The sequence below is a fragment of the Calonectris borealis genome, chromosome 16 (assembly GCF_964195595.1).
Source record: "Calonectris borealis chromosome 16, bCalBor7.hap1.2, whole genome shotgun sequence".
Lineage (NCBI taxonomy): Eukaryota > Metazoa > Chordata > Aves > Procellariiformes > Procellariidae > Calonectris > Calonectris borealis.
In genome coordinates, this window is record NC_134327.1 from 15,570,781 (window position 1) to 15,584,827 (window position 14,047).

Genomic DNA, 14,047 nt, shown 5'->3' on the forward strand with positions numbered 1-14,047 from the left:
TAGTTTAGTACTCTTTTTAATAGGTGTTTCAGCATTAGGATTTAAAAATTCATTTTCTTTTAGTGCTGGAATAAATGGCAGTCAAGGGCTGAAACATCCCCTCCTTTCCCATCCTCCTCTCTCAGTGGAGCATAGCCAGAGGTAGCGGCTGCTCTCTGTCCTTTCCTTGCACATCACTTTCATCCAGATAAAGTTTAAGCTCGCATTGGCATCCAGGTGGTAAAAGGGAAGAGGTGGAACATTTCCCTCTCTTCACTCTTGCAACGGTCAGAGCTGGAGCTGAGAAAAGTGCGTTAATTCTGTCCAGAACTTCTTTAAATGGAAAAAAATGTCTTTGCCAGAGCGCTGCCAACTTAGAGCTTTGCTATGCACATGGCAGTGCAAGCAGATGTTGGAGCATTGTAGAAAGATGTTTTCTTCCTGGGCAAGTTCTGTGATGTCTGTGGGAACCTTTTGCTCACCCCCTTCAGGAGACCCACTCTTGGTGCCCATGTGTATCAGCCCTTTATGTGTTTCACAGTCCTTCAAACAAGTGGGATAAAGAAAATGTAAAACACAGACATTTGGCACAGACCTTTGAGATACTTCTAGCCATGATGGTCTCCTGTGGAGGAGGAGCACTGCTCTTCTGGTGTGAGCATTGCATCCTCCCCAGGACCAGACCAAGAATATTTATCTCCTGTGGGAAAATATTACCAGCATGGAGCAAAACTGTTGTAAAATGACTGCTCTCAAAGTCTCTGAGGCAGTGGTCAGTCTGTCTGCCTCTTTCCTGATATAAAGCACATTTGTGTTTAAAAGGATAATGCCTAAATTAAAATGCCAGGCTGAACAATTAAGCTATTATCTTTCCAAATAATACACAGAGTGTCCTTGCCTTTAAAAGATCAGGTGTTTATTTTATTTTTTTCAACTTTGCCAATTCACACAGCTTGAGGTTCTTCACGTAACGCATCAGCTGCTGGAGGCATGTCCTGTGGTGAGGGTCTCATCATTAAAAAATAACTGAGTGGTGAAAAATAAAATGCAAGCTCCAGGTGAGAGACTGAGTTGGGAATAAGGCTCCCATGCATTACCTGCTGGCTTCCCTGTAGGTAAGGCCTGACAAACCAGAGTAAATCTGGAATAATGTCGGTGTAGTCCAAGGAATTACAGCAGGGAAAACCCAGCAGAAGATGAGGAAGGTGCTATCCACGGCATGGCTGGGAACACAGCTCCTGCTCCCATGTGCATGCCAGCACTCCATGTCCCAGGGCTGGCACACCTATAGAGAGCATATGCTCACTCAGAGAGCCGACTGACACGGCAGCCTGCATAGCCTTTAAATATGATCATCCTTGATGCCTGTTACAAGTTTTATTAATTTTAAAAGCTTTCTGTTCTCTTCCAGTTAAGCTTTAATTACTGTTCTTCATTTCTAGCCCATAGAAAGATCAAAACCAGTTTAGAGGAAGAGGCTTTTTATTCCTTACCAACCCTGCCCCCTGTCTTCACTGGGGATTATATTTCTTCACTTTGCACATCCATGAGATCATTAAGTATAAAGCAGCAGTCAGCTAGCAACATCTACAGAACCATATTCCCATCGCCTGTGGCAGGATGCCAAACACAGTAAATATGACTTTAAGGTTGTGCAGTTGGTCTTTTGAGCTTTTACAGTTTCTAGCTGGAGGGGAAAAAGAAAAAAAGAGACCAGCTGGTGCAATTACTCTTGTTTTCAATTGCCAGTTATGCAACAGGCACATACATGGATATGCTTTAGACCCTTCCTATTTGGTGTGAAGGCCACTGCCACCTTCATCTTAAAACAGCAAGAAGTGGCCAAAAGATGTCACAGGTTGGGGAACTCATTGAAATGCAGAATTTCTTTTAAAGGGTCAGATTTCTTCCATCAGTGCCCAGCAGCTCTGACATTTGGCTTTCTCTTTGCATTTTCTTACAACCAACCATACATTTGTCAGCTCTACAGAAGGTGACAGCAGCGTGTTGTAGCTCACCAAGAGCTACGCGTGAGAACTCGCCCATGCACAACATGAGTGTCACTCCTGTGTGTGCCAGAGGTGGGCTGATATTTGGCTTGCTGACCTGATCTGCCAAGCTGATCTTCAGCTCTGGCTGTGGTGTTTAAAGTCTGAGGACTAAAAACTAAATCTAACAACTTCCCAAATCCCTAACCAAGCCACCTGCTGTCCAAGAGGCTGGAGAACTGAGAGGCTGCTGCCCTTCTGCAGAACCAGTTCTGAACGGACTGACCCACTAGGTCTCCCAGTACTTGGCCATGATATGGCTACCACACCAAAGGGCAACAGTTCCCATCATCTGCATACATGAAACTGGGGAATAGGGTTTTTAAATGTAACAGGCCCAATTTACACTGATCTCCATGAGAGTGAGGTACCTAACTAATTTTAAGTCTGATCCTTGCTGCCCTTCCTGGGAACGAAGTGATATTTCCTATAATGGGATATAATCGGGGATGCTGGGGGCTCTTACATCGCACTTTGGTCATGAAGGGATCCCTGCTGGAGGACCAATGGATATCCATCCCTCCATCTTCCTTACTAGGCTTGGAAAGTAAAATATGAACAGCAAGACACTATTATTCTCAAAGTGTGATTTCTATAGTGATTTGTCTGGGATTCAGAAATCTTTCGCTCTGTTCTCCAGCTGCCATAAGATCTCTTGACAAGGAGTCACAACTCTTTTCTCTAGGTTTCACCTCAGTCCAACAACAACTGCAGTAAAGAGAAAAACAAACAAGCTGAGAAGTGTGCTGAGAAAATGCGGGGGAAATATTTTTTACAGAAAGTCTAAGCAGTTTTGCAGAGCTCTTTTCAAGTGCATTTACTGAAATTTCCCCAGAGCCTTCCTAATGTAAGTACCGTTGCAAAGATCCTAACTAAGAGAAACAGCTCCTGCTGAGTGATAGTCCATAGCTTTATTAGTGGAGATCAAAGAGAATAAACAATTACTGTAATTTCCAAGGAACAGTTTTTCCAGGGGCACAAGAGATGAAGGCTATGAAGATGGGTCCGTGTGTGCTTAAGTAATGGGTAGGCGTCTCAGTCTTTAATTTTTTTCTGGCAGAGGGAGTCACCTTCTATTCTGGAATATACTAATGCAAATATGAAGTAACATTTTTTGGCTTCCATAGAGTCCCCACAGTTTTAAAGCTGTGTGCATGGGATAACTGTGTGACTCCATGGCTTTTACGATGGCCTAAAGGATGCTGGACACAGACTGCCACCTGACAGCGGGACTCGGGTACCTTACAGTCGGTGGGGACAGGACATCTTCGCCCTCACGTGTCCCTGGGTGAGGTCTGATTCAATCCTGTGCTCATTTTTGGGATCCCAAGAGGCAAATCCTGATGAATCAAATGCTGTCACTGTTGCATTTGCAGGTGAGCATCCAGAGTGGTGGTGAGAATTGTGGCTGACGGACGCTCTGGAAATCAGGCTGTTACCCTCCCTAGATGCACAGAGGACAATCCTCAGACTCACCCTGCTCTTGTCTCAGAGGCTGAAATTACCCTACAGCTGGTCTGAGCATGGCAGCTTCTCTCCAGCAAAACAATTGTCCTTTATCCTATTATATCATAACATGTGATTTAGAGATGATTCATCCCTTTTATTTGAGCCTGGACTTTGCTATTATCTTGCATTTCAGCCAAATATTATTAGGAATGTTGATGTGTCTACACAGGGACATTTTCTGCAAAATTAATCTAAGAACTTCTAAAATTAATGAGCATATATAAAATATTTCTTTGGAACAAAAATGGACAATTTAGTTTATCTTAATGCATTTGGAAACAAATCACAACAAACCAAATAAAGGTCTCTGTAATTCTGTTCACATAGAAACGAATGCAGCTAAATGAATCCACTTTAAATTCCAGCCTTCAGTTAGTCCAGGTTAATTTTCCAATGTAAACGAGCCCTAAATTAAAAAACTAAAAAAAGTTCAGTTACAACAGTGATATTCTGAGCTTTGAAATCTGCAGATCTGGGAGGCTGTGTCCCATGTTGTCTTTTACAGAATGGGGTATGCCCGAGGAGCAGGGAGTGTCTAAAGGCACTGCCTGCTCTCTCGTTGGCACGGCCAGACTCTCACTTCCACTTCACCCGCTTCAAAGCAGCTCAAAGCCAAGAGCAGTGGCAAGGTTGGCAGGTCTGTCATGCAGAAACCTTCCTGCAAGTTCAGGTGCTCGAAAACATGGGTGTTAGAGCAGGCGTAGGAAAGTGGGACTGCCTGGGGATGATAACTGCACGATCCGAAGAAGATGTGTACCAGGAGTGAGACAAGAAATCCCCTTCCTCTGTGGGAGCTCTACAAACAAACTTACAGCTCTGAAATCTTTCTCTTGCCTTTGAAGATAAATAAATGGACTGTACAAATAAGTAGGGTTTCCTGAAGAGACACAGGTGTGCGGACAGAGGCACTGCAGACCACTTGGGAGGTGGGCGGCATCACATCCCAGGTTGGAAAATGGAGGGGGCACATATGAGACAGCACGTTCCCCGTGGGGCTCAGCCCATTACAGGAGCAATATCAGGAAGATGAAACAAATCTGACAACAGCAGTCACTGAAGGGGAACAGCAAATTAACTATCAGTGCTAATGAGGGGAAAAAACTGCTAAAGCCTCTCGTTACACAATGGGTCCCCACGTATAGTCACAGCCCCAGGAAAAGTGTTAATTTGGCACATGTCCACTCATTTGAGAAAATCTTATAACGAAATTCTGGCTAGCAGTCATGGGTATCACTTAGAGAAGCTCATCTCTGCTAGAAAAGAGAAGGTGCCTCAGAGAGCTGCTGCTGGTCAGAGCAGCGGGTGAGCGGACTCTGGGATGTGGACCTGGCAGGGCAGAGTATGCTCTTCACCAGCATGTGTCATACAGAGAAAGAGCCTTTAGTGTCTTCAGTAAATAAGCAAAGGATACAAACATTTTAAGATATCACCTATGTACTGTAAAAGGCACCGATCCGTTGTTAAAGATGGGAGAGAATGATATAAACAACAAGAGAGAAAACTTTTCTATCAGAATGTTTTTTCATGTAAAACTCTGCTGTTGCGGAAGCAAAAATTTGCATGGAAAGTGCTGACCAAATGTAATTTTCATAGGAGAACAAAGAGAAAAAAGCAGAATCTATCTTATGGATGGTTAGCAAAAACAATCAGTGTCCATTATCAATAAGCAAAGATCTCAAAATTATGAACAACATTTTCTTAAGAATTTAAGTTTGGGGTTTTTTTGTTTTCAATTAATTTCCATTAAATTTTAATTTCCCTTGTATTACCATTTATCGAGTTGTTCTTGTGCTGTTTTCTGTAGGGACAAGAGTCTCTCTCAACCATTTCCAGACAGAATATTCATTATTTAGTTGAATGGACTGAAAAACAAAAACGTCCCGCCATGGCCACACAGCAATGCAGTAACTCAGCCGGGAGTGGATCCAAGACGTGGCTCTCAGTTTCTGCTCTCATTGCTAGGACAGACTCTTCGCTTGAAGGCAAAAGGGGAAATGAAAGTGATTGTAGGACACTCTCCAGGGCACAATCACAAGCTAAATAGGCTTTGTTTATGTAGACGGCTTTCTAAATGTCAAACCATTGATAATGGGGGATCTTAATATCAGGCTGTTGTCTGGGATAACCACAGTCGACTCGCTGGGGACTGCTCTTGGAGGGCGTACAGCATGCTGTATTTACACTGATACTCCAGCAGTCAAGATCAGAAGCAGTTTTGGACTCAGTCCTAGGAAACAAGCCAGGTATGATAAATAAGATATATTCCGGGGAATATGTGGGGCCAGTGAATTACAGAGGCAGGCTTGGTATCAGGGCTGTCTTGCCTCCCACTGTTCCCACTGGGAACACAGCCCAATGTTGTCCCAATGGCTCTGTAAATCCTGAAGGAGCACACTGGCCTCCCCAGAGCATCCAAGACTCGGGTCCTTTTCCTCTGCCATCTACAGCAGCTTTCCAAGCTGCTGAGCCAACTCAAGATGGAGCTGGCTGGGTGTCATTAGTGGACAGAGCGAGGCAAATAGCATCATTCCGGGTTAGCTCATATATGCATGACTTGTTGTTTGAAGAGACCTTGAGCTTTGCTGAACCCAATGTACTTGTCTTTAATTTTCACTTTCCCAGCAGAGATACACCCACATTTCTCCAAAGAATTACAGTTAGTTTGGTCCAGGCATTTGTTGAATAACTTCACTTCTCATTGCCCCTGCCTTAGAGCGTCTGAGAGAATAAGCTGATCTGGAAACACACCACTTTTTGTTTGCTCTTTCCTAAGGGAACATTATGTTATTAATGTTTCGTCATAAGTATCTGAAAGTTATGGAAAATGTGCACCGTCTCCTGCATTCAGGCTTCTAGAACCAAAGTTTTATCACCCAAAATAATGTGCCAGAAAGTCAACTGCTGGTGTCAGCCAGGAAACAGGGAGCAGAGACAGTGTTGGCAATTCAGGGGACCGATCAGGCATCAGGAATAATAATAGAAAGATATTATGAACAAATGATTCATAAGAAAAAAAATAAGCTGAAATGTCCTGATGCTGCTAAGTAAATATTTACCAACGACTAATAGCTTTGCAGAAGATCTGCTAATGTCAGATTTGCTAATAATAAGAAGAGAGTAATGTATACTATGAATATTACTCAAATTACAAATTTGAATACATTCCTTCCTAAGACAAGGACATTACTTTTCCATTTTCCTTGCAGTTTATGAAGATAAACTCAATGGCTGAGATCAGAAGAATCTTAGAAGAGAAACACACTGCAGAAATTTTAAGTTGTTGTCATTAAACCCAAAACACACATCAATTTTAACTGCATGTTGAACCCCACCCCTTTTCACCTCCCAGACAGTGGTCTGATGGAGCTGGAGCCTGGCCACCCAAATATAATCAGCCACCAACAAAAGGCAGAATTAAAAAAAAGCTTTTAGTGCTGATCAGTCAAAAACCTGATATAAATGTCATTTTCATTAAGGCTTTCATTAGTGACTATGAAAGTCCTGCCATATCCCTGTGAATTTTCATACTAAATACCTCCTATCAAGTGGAATGCACACTGAAGTAATAGATCAGTAATTCTCACCTTTCTAAAAGGAAACCTGGTTTGTGGATTTTTTCTATGTATTTAAGAAAATTACTTTCAGATCCCTCTTCATATTCACACTCAGGCTTTTAATGTCTAATTCCCCATCACTCATCTTTCTGCCTGGGCCTGGTTTTTCTGAGGTAACATTTGAGGGATTCATCCTCCATACTTGGAAATTTTATGGGGCTTCAATGTTTTTCAGAAAAGGAGAATAAAAGTAAAGAGCTAAAAGGGTTGAACTGCACGGGGTTGCTGTTTTGCTTAGACAGTCTGAGTCTTGAATTCTGGAAAAATCACTGACCATAACCTGAAATTGAGATTATTTGTGCAAATATTTAGTGTTATTTTCCCCACCATGTCCTTGCCACCATGGCCTGAGTCACACTCTCGTGTGACCCCGAGTGCTCGCTTGCTGTCACCTAGCTCAGTTCCCCTCTGCTCAAAGCTGCCCGTTCACACAGGCTTCGAGCACTGAACATTTCTGATAGGAAATAACGTCTCAGCAAAGTGTGGCAGCTCAGCAAAAGCTATTTCCAAGTGACTCACTGCAAGGTGCTGCAGAAGGTGAGAACTTGCACGGTACAGATTATCAGCTTTCTTTCCTGCTGACTAATTCCCTGGTATGAAGTGAAATTCTCAGACCATATTGTGCTTTTGATTAGCGCTGCCGGAGATATGGAAAGCAGCAACATGTCCAGACTCTGGCAGCAGATCGCAAAGACACAAACCCATAAAAACTACCTGCAGCAATAGTGGTTCTGCCCAGGACACGGACTGGTTTGCCCCAGTGGGAGCAGGGACAGCTTCAGGAGTGCTTTTCAGGAGAAAAACTCCAGCTCTGCAATGGAAAAGACTTTCCAAGACTATCGTGTGCTGAAATTGCCACCTACCCAAGCCACTGCTTTTGAAGATTTTTGTTCTTCATTCCCCAGTTTGAAGACAATGTGAACAGCCGGCGTGCAACCTCAGCTCAAGTTTAAAATGGAAATTGAACATTTTTCTACTTCCATTTGCAAAGACCTTCAGGCTCAAGCTTTTATATGTTTTACATATCTGCACATTTTATATCTTGCCAAAAAAAAGCAGCAGCTTCTCTTCTTAAATATCCCTCCTTTATGGGGCAAAACTTAACACCATCACTGGGGCTTCAGTGAATTTCTCTTAAGTACTAATGCAGTGGAGGAGCAACACTCCTTATTTACTAACAAAGGATTAATACCAGGTTTAGACATGCTGGGAAAAACAATTAAACCTTTAGCGTCAGCTCCCTGACCATTTTACCTGGCATAGTTTTACTATTGGTGTCTGCCAGGATCAGACCCCAGAGTGGCTGAGATGACCATGCTCACCTTTGAGAGGGCTCTGAAGGAAATACAGAAAGGCCCAAGAGGGAAATTATTTAGCTAAAAACCAAAGTCCTCTGCTAATTTATGCAACTATTTATGTAGAATTTACGCTAATGTATCCCATGATGTTGATAGACTCTAGCCATCCATTATAAATCTCAGGCACTGGCTAGCTGCATGGAGCCCATAAGGAGGGTGGATGGTTCTGATGAGGCTCCGTGCCAGAATAAGGATCTTCCCAGGACGTCTCAGTGCAGGCCTTGGTTTGTACCAGACAAAATCCTAAACAGGCCTGAGCTTGTTCAGACAAAATCCCTGCTTTCTGCTCTGCCTGCAGATGTACGTTTTGGCTGCAGAAGGAGAATGAAGCTGAAGGGGAGACTTTGTTTTCAACTACAAAGTTGGAAAAAGCTGGGAAAATGAAGCTAACTAAAACTGATGGCCTATCGTTCCAAACCGCAGCAAACCTCCGGGCTCCACGCAGAGAAAGCAGCGGCCTTGGGTGATAAATTGGTTGTTTTCCTGTTAGCTGTGGAATTTGTTAGTGCTGTAAAACTGCTGTCCATGCTGAGGACTCCTCCTGTTATTCTCTTGAACCAAGAGAATAATAAAAGGCTTCTCTGGAAATTCTTTACATCTCCGTTTTAAACAGATGGCTGCTGAACTCTGTAAGGTCAGCAGTACACTGTCTGATTATCACCACGTGGCTCCTTTAAGCAGAATAAATTAGGAAAAGAGAAAAAAAACATCAAAAGGATGGCCCAAGACTTGCTTTCTGCAGAAGAACTTGGTGCAACCGCACATGGATTTCAATTTTGAAGAATCACAGGACACACTTCCCTGACTGATAGCAATTGTTGGAAAGCAAAAATAAACGCGTGTGACTTATCTTTCACGCAGGTCTAAGGGACAGAGCACCATATCCTTCACGTGGGAAGGCAATTTGGTGAAGGAGACTCAACAAACTCAAAAGACTTAATCATGATTCAGTGCTGTGCTTCCGCACCCACACACTTACCAATGGGACCCATGCTCACGTGCCAGGTGTTTGCTCTGGAAGGAAGACATGCTTCAAAAATAGACATCAAGATGATGTTTGGATGAGCTAAGGGAATCTAATAAGACAAAAGTATATGAAAAGAAAATAGCTAAGTGGAATTTGAAAGTCAAAAGCTGAGACGTTTTTAAAGAGAGAATACCTTGTCTTGCTATAAGCATGAGATCAGATTTTCTGCTGGTAAACATCAGGGTAATTTCATTTACCTACTGGAACTAAAACAGTTTATTCCAGTGAAGATCTGAACAACCAGACTGCTTTCTCTTTTTAAATAATGCAAGAGCTATCTCTGCCCATGCCTGTATGAGGAGCTGCCAGCAGCAGCAAGGGGCCTGGTAGTACCAGGTAAGGGCAGTATCGGTTTTGTTTCAGCAGCTCGGTGCCCACGTTGCCAAGCCAGACCCCGACCAGGCACTCGCCAGCCCCCGCTTCCAGTCCTTCTGCCTGGCAGCACATGGCAGGCAGCTCCTTGCCAAAACAAGTCACACCACGGCACAGCTTTGGACCAATGCTGCCACTGAATTTCCTCATTGACCAGCCTGGCGTAACGGGAGGGCAGCAGATCCCAACTGTTGCAAATCAGCTACCTACTGCCATAGAGGATATGGCAGCTCTGACTGGGGCGGGAGAGGAGAAGACAGGGATTTTAGCTAATTATCCTCAACCTCCAAGTGTCCCTACGATGCTCATCATCAGTTTGACATCCCTGCTGTGGTGTAAGCAGAAATGTCCTCACTTTTCTCATTGCCACACGGTCCTGGCTCGCCACTGCCAGGAAGACGGACACGTCAGGGGATCGCGGAGGTGAGACAATCTCTACTTGCTATCCCTCTCCCTTTTGGCCCAGACTCGCCACTCTCCATCTAACTCCAGTCTCTTTACCCGTGTCTGGTTTTAATCAAACCTGTCAGCATGGAGACCCTGACCTTCTGAAAAGCCTCCAGTCCCTGCACTATAATTAAAATGATTTGTCTAACGCTGCCCCATCAAGATGGATTTCAGGAAGGAGAAAGTGCAAACTCCCAGAGCTGGTGGAAAATGCAAATAAACAGAACGTCGATCTGGCATAGATAGCTGTCACTCAAACTGACCTCACCCGCTGGAAAGATCTAATCAAATACAGTCTGCCTCCGAGATATAAGGCTGGGAAATGAAGCTTTAAATGGTGTTTTCATCCATGCTGGAATGGCTCAATTTATGCTTTGTTTTGTTTGGGAATAGCTGCTTTTTAAAAAGAAATGCTAATACTGCTACAAATAATTAATGTTATTTGAAGCTATCAAATTCTAGGAGGGGGTAATTAGATTCAAAACAGCAGAGACATTTCTAATCTCAATGATATGAGACAATATAAAAACAATGCCTATGTTTTTAGATAACCTTTGGTCTCAGCCTTTTGCTGAACATCAGTGCTCCCAAGCCTAGCATATGTTTGTTTCTTAAGCTGAAATGTAACATTTTGCCCATATGTTGATATTAAAACAAAAATTTCATTTCCGAACTCTTTAATCTTTCTATTCATGTGTTCTGTCGCTCTCAGGCAGGGATTGTGAGTACCAGACGCTCCCTTATGTAAAATAATTGACTGTATTTTCTCTCCTCTGAACTAATTCACCACATTTTCTCCCTATCTATCATCTAGATGAATGCACTGTGTTTTCTATCAATCACCCTGCTAAGGTACTCATCACTGGGGTATGCAGCCAGCAGATAAGAAGTATAATGATGCTATATTAAATAAAGAAAATCGATGTTCCACTTATCGTAAAACTGAGCCAAATTCTAACAAGTGGGTCGCCATGAGAAGAATTTGCCCCTCTGTTTCAAGCAGAGGGCTTTTCTGAAGCAGCGCTCCCAGCCCATGATATTCATAGGCCTTTCCTTGCAATGCCATATGGCCTGGGAAAGCCAAGGTTCATCTCCTGTCCTCCCTCTGCTCCAGCCCTCCTCGATGGGGCTCACAGCCTCCTTGTCAATGCCCAGTTTGAGCCCAAGATTTCTTGTCCTGGTCAGCGTGGACATGGAGAATCAGGTGCTGGACTCAGGTAAGCCAAGAGAGGACATGAAAGCCGTGAGATTTAAGAGTCTAGCGTCTAACTTCTGTGCCTTTAATGGCTTGGACCCGGCCAGCATTTGCCAGCAAGTTCTCCTTGGTCAGAGTCTGGGTTAGAAGCTGCATTTCAGAGAGGCAGACCCAGAGCTTCAAGGGCTATTAAATGACTCAGGAAACTGGATCATTCAAACAGCAGCAAATATGACAAAACTACATAAATTGAACAGGTTTTGTGAATATCTGCCTGATTCATAGAGGTAAGAAAAGCAAATCAGGATCCTCGGGTGCAGTGCTTCTTGGATGTAAAACGGTGCACCAGTTACGTTAGTGTGAATTTTTCTGTGATGGGAGTAGTCTAAACTGCAGGACTGGGGTCTGGGATCCGAAATGCAGTGAAAGCAACCCCTGGCTGCTTCGCAGACAATTCATCATGAGAATGTCCATTGGGAACAAATAAAAGGAGATCAATTTTTCAAGCAAGTCTGTCCTGAGAATGGGCAGCTCAGGCCAATGCCCTTCTAATGTACCATATAAACTTTAATGTACTACCACTCCATTTCAGCTATGTTTTTTTCCCCTCATTGCAAAATGCTGAATTACAGTTAAAAGCTAGATGGTATTTCCTGACTGTGTGACTGATTGCTTGCCTTTGTGCATGGCTGGTTATTTGTTAGCAGTGAGCACTTCAAAGCCTAGCAGCCAGTCCAGCCGCCCAGAAAAGTGGTTTGCCCACCCCACTACGTTAGTTGAGAGAGAGGAAACATCTTTTGGCACTTCACAACAGAGATATGAAAAGTGACTGCACTGCTTTTGATGCAGAGGCAACACATCTCCCTGCCAGCCAGCACATCCAGATATTTTCTCCATGGATATTGGGACAGAGCTGGGAGGGGAAGGGGAGTAAATTATATTTATGCTAGGTGATCAGCCTGTAGTCTGTTTGCAGTAGATCTCTTTATACCCAGCCAACTACAGAAGGTTTATGATGTCCTCTCCATTCTTAGCAAGGTTTCCCTACATTAAACATGAGAACAAAGCTCCTTCTTCCAAGAAAATATATGGCAGATGGTATTGTTGGTCTTGTTTCTGATTTCTCTGCTGATGGGACAGCATTTAATTAGTAATTATGCTTATTAATTCAAAAAAAGTGGCCATGATATAGCTGCTCTGTGCTGAGATTTTGATAAGCTTAGAACAACAAACTAAGTTGGGTTCCTGCCTTCTGCAGGTCCCCATGGGCAGCCCTCAAAGCATCAACATAGCTTGAAAAGCAAAGTTTCAGAATACTATATCATGTGTTGGCCTCTGCCTGGAGGGATATTTGGATAGAAGTGGGTCACATTTTCAAGCTTTTCATTGCCTTTACAAGGAGAAGGAATACGTTAAAGGACCCAGACCTCCTCTGGAGAAAGTGCTTCGGTGCTGTGGACAAGACACGAACCTCCCAGCTGCTGGGGTGTGAGAGGAAACCTTTCCCTTCTCCATGCACAAGACCTATACTACTACACCAAGCAGTTTGCAGTCTGTCCTACAGACGGCCGCGTGAAAGGAATTAGGTGCAAACATAAAGACAGGATCCAGGTGACAACATTGCTTGGCCACTCATGCTAATTTAAAAAATCAAACAAAAGAAAGAAAGAAGGCAAAAAGAAACAGCAGCAGCAAGCAAAAAAAGCTCACAGGGCACCTGACATAAACAGGAGCATTTGCTGTGGGATGGGGAACCAGTTTCCTATAAAAAGGATTCTAGCCAAGAGAGATCTTAATCTATTGCATGTCAAAAGATTTGAGCCGGAAAACATTTCTGTTCTTTTCCTCCAGTATGTTTTGTCATCTTGTGCTCTGGGAACATCTTGAATGGCTGTTAATAATTTATATCTTACAGTGGCATATTAAATCTCTTGGCTGTTGGAATGGCTTTGAAACGCAGGGTCCCTGGGTCTGCCATGGGTAATGAAGGGAACTCCTGAATCTTCCAGGTGCCACTAGGTTTTGCTTTTATTTCTTGCAACAATGTGATACGCAGCCTGTTAGGACATGATGCATCTGTGAACACTTGAAAGCACGCTTAGACTGACAAAAAAACCAGCCTGATGAAAATACTCTCCAAAAGCTGTCTGGTCCTTGGAAACATTGACCAGTTGGGATAACAACCATAAAACTGCTCGTTGAACTAATCCTTGCACTGCATCAGGAAGAATTTACTTTTTTGTGTGTGCAGTGTTTACCTGTTGGAGAAGATTATAATTTACTACTCACATTTAGGGCCTGGGACTCAGCCCAGCCTGCTGCTAAGTTTGCAACCTCAGCCACATCCCATCATGGTCCTAACCGACCCACCCTTAAAACTGCCTGGGTGACACTGAATGGGCTGTGATAAGATGCCACTAATAAAAACTCTTTTGAACCCTTCAGAGAAAAATGCTACTTAATAGCAAATTGTTGCTGCCCTTATTTTCAAAAAATGT